Source organism: Camelus bactrianus, chromosome 32, assembly GCF_048773025.1.
Source record: "Camelus bactrianus isolate YW-2024 breed Bactrian camel chromosome 32, ASM4877302v1, whole genome shotgun sequence".
NCBI classification, from domain to species: Eukaryota; Metazoa; Chordata; class Mammalia; order Artiodactyla; family Camelidae; genus Camelus; species Camelus bactrianus.
In genome coordinates, this window is record NC_133570.1 from 839664 (window position 1) to 845830 (window position 6167).

Sequence of the window (6167 nt, forward strand, 5' to 3'; positions counted from 1 at the left end):
AAAGTTGCATTCGAGAGTTACAAACTGTCCACCAACTTGCAACAAACCTAGGAGATAGCCCAGGAGTCCTAAAGGTAGATAAATCCTGGTACATACTTTCTATGCAGTAATACACAGCAGATTCTTAGAGGTAGAGTTAAATACTCATGTGCTCACATGAAAAGTGCTCCAAAGTTTTTAACTCAGTGGAAGCAAGATGCAGAACAAGGAACTAGACTAGTCGCTGGAGGTAAGGGGGGAGGGCGGTGACTGGGATGGGATACCTGGAAGCAGCTCCTGGAGTTGCTGGCAAGATTCTACTTCTTGACCAAGGTATGTTTGCCTTATAATAATTTCTTGAGTTAATATTTTTTTATGCCTTCTCTGTCTTCACACTTTATATTACAATGAAAAGATTCTAAATGATTTAAAAAAATGTCACTGGAGAGGGATGTGTGTTTACACAATACCTACATATGTATCTAGTTTTATACATGTGTATACATACGGTGCGTAGTATTTTACCAGATATGCATGTATAGTATATTGCATGCTTATAACAGGTAAGACATTGCTTACCATATACCAAGCAGTAGTCTTTTCATATATTAATTTATTTATTTCTCACAATGATTCCATGAAGTACTTGCCATTATACATCCCTATTTTACAGATGAGAAAATTGCAGCCCCAAGAATTTAGGTCGTATGCCAAGAAGTTACACAGCCAGCAAGAGGAAGAGCCAGGATTTTCACAGGGGGAACTGGGAACAGTGGTTGCTTTGGGAAGGGTCCATCCTTTTCATCAAACCTCTTGAGTACTAGTGTGAATTGCCTTTACCCACATTCCAGTATTGCTTTTGCAAATGCAGAATTCTAAGCAATCCTCCCTGCCACCTCCAGCCTTCAGTGACTGCCCTAGACCCCCACTCCAGGCCCCAGGACAGGCAGGCTCCCCACCCCAGACTGGGGCCAGAGGCTATCATCAGAGCTGAATGGGGTCAGGATAAGGGGTCTCCTGGCCCACCATCTTTGATTCCCAAGGAAGAGGTCCCCTAGTGCCACATGGTCAGCCGTAGCATGCCCTCTCCTCCTTACCTGTCCCCTCACTTATTCAGTGAGTGTTCATTCAACAGCTAGAGTTGCCACAAGAGAAAAAGAGAATTCCTTCATTCAAGACCATCCCCTTCAGTGGTTGGGGTGGAGGGGACAAGATGGGCAATAACTGTACAAACAGTCATAAAACTGCAACCCAGGAAAGTGAGGGAAACAGGCCAGGCAGTCAGTGGGGGCCTCGTTCCCCTGGAGACATGCCTGCGGGAGCCCAGCCGACTGGGAAGGAGATCTTCACCCAAAACTGGGGAAGGGCAGAGGACAGGACACAAGTTAGGAGCGGGTGGGTGAGATGGGATTTTCATTTGGAAAAGGTTTATTGGGCCCTCAAGGAAGAAAGGGAAGGGAGGCTAGGTGTGCCCAATCCCCATGGCCTTGGGCTCTGCTCAGTCGCACAGGCTGCTGCCCAGCTCGCCTGTGTGTGATGTACCCACCCCTACTGGTGCAGAGTGCATGCTCATTATTCAGATTTCATATCTGCAAATTTGCCTACTCACAATTTTTTCTTTTTTCTTTCTTTCTTTCTTTCTTTCTTTTTTTTTTTTTTTTTTTTTTTGGTAACCACCAAATCAGTACTTACATGCAAAACGTTTGGGCTAAACTTTGAGTCTCCTGAGGCACACGTTCCCAGCTGCCACTGCCTGTGTCGGCTCTCACACTGCAGAGTTTCCTGTGGGCTGTTCAGGGCCACATCTTTTGCATCTTTGTTGGTGATTTCGCTGTTCAAAATGTTCAAAATGTTGGGGGGAGGGTATAGCTCAGTGGTAGAGTGTATGCTTAGCATGTACAAGGTCCTGGGTTCAATCCCCAGTACCTCCATTAAAGATAAATAAATAAAAATCTAATTACCTCCCCCCCTAAAAAAAATTAAAAAAAAAAAAAGCAATGTGAAATGTTAAATAAGGTTTACAGGAAGTAACTTCTTATGATTACTCCAACTCACAGGAGAAGAAACTGAGGGCAGGGGAAGTGACTTGCCCAAGGTCATACAAGAAGTGGGAGCTCTAGGGTGTAAACCAACTGCACTCCACTGCCACCACCTGCCCCTCGTCCTCCTGGGTCTCCGAACCTCCCAAGGCAAGGACTAAAAATCCTGTTCCTCTCTGACCTGCAGCCCGAGGCCCAGCAAGCAGTAAGGAAACTTGTTTAAAAGATGGTTTTTTTTTTAAGATGTTGAATGAAGGAAACCACCCCACCAACTGCTCACTGAGCACACAGAAACGCACCACCTCCCACGGAGACGCCGTTGGCTCCCTCGGACAGGGCTCCAGTGCTGGGGCCACCTTCTACGAGAGGAATGGTGAATGGGTGTGATTGCAAAGGAACGGGTGGTGGCTGGCTGCTCAGGGCCTTAAGTGGAGTCTGAGGGGTGTGTGATCAATTAGTAATGTCTGTCACAGGTGCTGGGGGCGTGGGGTGGTTTGTGTACCTGGAAACAGGTGTAAGGTCACGTTGTTGTTGTTGTGTCATTGAGACTTCACTGGTGTGGTTTTCAAAAATTAACAACTAACTCTCATATGAATATGGAAAAACGTGGGCTGGAGGTTTACTTAAGTCATGAATGAGGGAACCAGCCAGATAGTAAAGATGATTCCTGGGTGGAATTTGAGGAGCTGGTTATTTATGGAGATCTGAAAAGGAGAATGTGAGGATAAGATTTGGTCAGTTAGATTCACAGCTGGTTCCTGTTCCCCATGGCAAAACCTTCACCTTTGATTATCTTTTCTATCTCAGAGGAATTGTTCAGCCCCAGAGCCTTCTATCAATAGTCAAGAGAAAGATGGAGGAGGGTGTAGCTCAAATGGTAGAGCGCATGCTCAGCATGCATGCAGTCCTGGGTTCAATCCCCAGTCCCTCCTCTAAAATAAACAAACAAACAAATAAACCTAATTATCTCCACCCCAAAAAAAACAAAAATATAAACAAAAAACACACAAAAATAGTCAAGAGAAAAGGTCCTGCATTAAGGGTCAGCAAACCTACAGCTAAGGCGCCACATCCAGCCCTACCCTTGGCTTCTGCTTCCTTTTTTAATTTTTTTGTAATTGTGGTAAAATACACATAACTTTAAAATTGCCATCTTTTACTCTTTTTTTTTTCACTGGAGGGACTGGGGATTGAACTCAGGACCTCGTGCGTGCTAAGCACATGCTCTACCACGGAGCTACGCCCTCCCCACCCCAAATTGCCATCTTAACCAATTTTTTAAATTGAAGTGTAGTTGGTTTACAGTGTTGTGTTAATTTCTGGTGTACGGCATAGGGATTCAGTTATACATACATTCCTTTCCATGTTCTTTTTCATTATAGGCTGTTTCACATCTTAACCCTTTTTAAGTGTACAGGTCAGTGGTGTTCAGTATATTCATATTGTTGTGCAACCATCACCACCATCCCTCTCAGAAAGTTTTTCATCTTCCCAAACTGAAACTCTGTCCCCATTAAACACTAACGTCATCCCCCACCCCCAGCCCCGGGCCCCCACCCTCCTACTTTCTGTCTGTGGATCTGACAGTTCTAGGTTCCTCACACAAGTGGAATCACCCAGTAGTTGTCTTATGACAAGTGTCTGCCTTATTTCCCTTAGGACCACGTCCAAGATGTTCACCCATGTTGTAGCATGTGTCAGAATTTCCCTCCGCTTAAGCTAAATGATATTCCATTGTATGGATATAAAACACTTAGTTTATCCATTCATCCATCCCTGGGCACTTGGGTTGCCCCCACAGCTTAGCTGTTGTGGGTAATGCAGCTATGAACATGGGTGGACAGGTCCTGTTTTCAATTCTTTTGGATGTATGCCCGGAAGTGGGGTTACTGGTAATTCTATTTTTAATACTTTAAGGAACTACCACGGTTTTCCATGGAAGCTGAACCATTTCACATTCCCATCAGCAACTGGTTTCTCCACATCCTCACCAACGCTTGTTATTTTCCGCTTTTTTAAAAAAATAGCTATCCTAGTGGTTGTGAAGTGGCTTCTTGCTGTGGCTTTGATTTGTATTTCCCTAATGGTTAGTCATGTTGAGCATCTTTTCCCATGCTTACTGGCCCTTTTTTTTATCTTCTTTGGAGAAATGTCTGCTAAACTTTGATGAGTTTTTTTGTTTGTTTGTTTTTCTTTTTTTGTTTTTTTTTTTTTTTGGAGAGGTAGGTAAGTAGGTTTGTTTGTTTTTAAGAGAGGGACTGGGGATTGAACCCAGGCCCCCATGCATGCTAAGCACACACTCTACCACTGAGCTACACCCTTCCCCCCCCCCTTTTTTTAATTTATTTTTTTTCCAGTTTCTATTTGGATTGTTTGAATAATTAGTTCTTTATATATTCTGGATATGAGCTGCCTATCTTGGTAAATAAAGTTTATTGAAACCCATCCACGCCCACTTGCTTATTATTTATTATCTGGGGCTGCTTTTGCGCTGAACCTGGAAAGCTGAGTCCCAGCAGAGGTGGCCGTGTGGCCTGCAAAGCCGTGTTTGCCATCTGGCCCTGTAAAGAACAAGTTTGGTGACCCTGGCCTCAAATTATTAAGTAATCCATCCATGATGCTCCAATATGACCATAAATGAGTGTGTGGAAGTCGTAGCTTATGAGTTTTGGATAATTTTTCCAAACAGGGATAGGGGATACAAGGAAACCTAGGGGTCTGTCTGTATCCCCTTGCCTGCGATGCCCAGAGGTGGGTCTGCACCTCGGATTGGCCCTTTTCCCCCATCCCTGACTCGTCTGCCCCCACAGCCAGACAGCTGAGAGCTAGGTGGATGGAAATTGCCTGGGTGGGTCCCCGGTAGGCACCAGGGTGGAGCCTGGCGTCACCACGAAGGTGCTCTGGGCCTGGGCTATCTCACCTGGGATAATCAAGTGGCTTAGCTAGAACAACGTAGGTGAGCTGTTTCCTCCAGATAATGCCTCCTCCCGGCCCCATCCCAAGCTATCTCCAGCCCCGAGCCGAGCCGGCCCTCAGGGAATATGCTCAAGGGAGAGGGGTGGGTTTCCTCCCCTAGGGGACTGGGTGCCCAGGCTCCTCCTGGGGGCCTCTCCCAGTCTTTGTTTAAACAACAAGAGGGGCGTGAACCACTCTTGCCCTGGCTCCAGTACTAGCTCTCAGCTCTGGGAGGGGCAGCATGGGGCTTCGCTTCCGGGCTCCCGGAGGGCTGGGGTGCCTAGGAGTTCCAAGGAGGCTCTGGGCTGGTTTCAGTCCTGGGTGGCGCTGGCCGCTGGGCCCCAGGCTCTGAGGGCGGGGCTGTCTCTGGGTCCCCCAGCAGGGAACACCAAACATAAACTTACCTTTCAACCCAGCCATCCCACTCCTGGACATTTATACAAATTCCCTGCCTGGAAACGTTAATTACTCATAATAGCATTGTTTGTAATAGCCCAGAGCTAGAAACAAACGTCCATCAACAGGTGAAGGGAGGAAGAGACGGGGCATATCCACACTCTGGAATGGGTGGGACAACCATTTCGTCCATGCAACAGTGCAGGTGAACCCCAAAACCACGAATGCAAAGCCAAAGAAGCCAGATATCAGAGACCCCCCCACACACCCCGTAGCAGCCATCTGTGTGGGACTCATCAGAAACTGGGCCACTTGTTGGCTGCCTGGGGTCGGAGGGTTGCCTGGGGAGGGACGGGAAGGGCTTTGGGGGTGACACGCGCTCTACGCTGACGGGGGTGGGGCGGCTACCCGGTTTTATACAGTCGTCAGAACTCACTGACCTGGATTCTTAAAACGCGAGCGTGTAATTGCATGTGAGTTAACCCTCAATAAAGTTGATTTAAAAGGAAGCACTGACACAGGCCACAGTGCGGATGGACCCGGAGAACATTCTGAGACGTGAAAGAAGCCAGATACAAAAGGTCTTGTACGCTTGCGTTTGTGTGACACGTCTGGACAGGCAAGTCCGTAGGGACAGATAGCAGACCGGTGGTTGGCAGGCTATAGGGAGAGGGACTGGGGAGTGACTGCTGATGGAAATGGAGTGTCCGACAGCGGCCTTCGGGGCTGCCCTGGGGGCGGGGGGGGGGGATTGGTCCTGGGACGCACACTGGGCACCAGTGTCTATTGCAGGTGAAG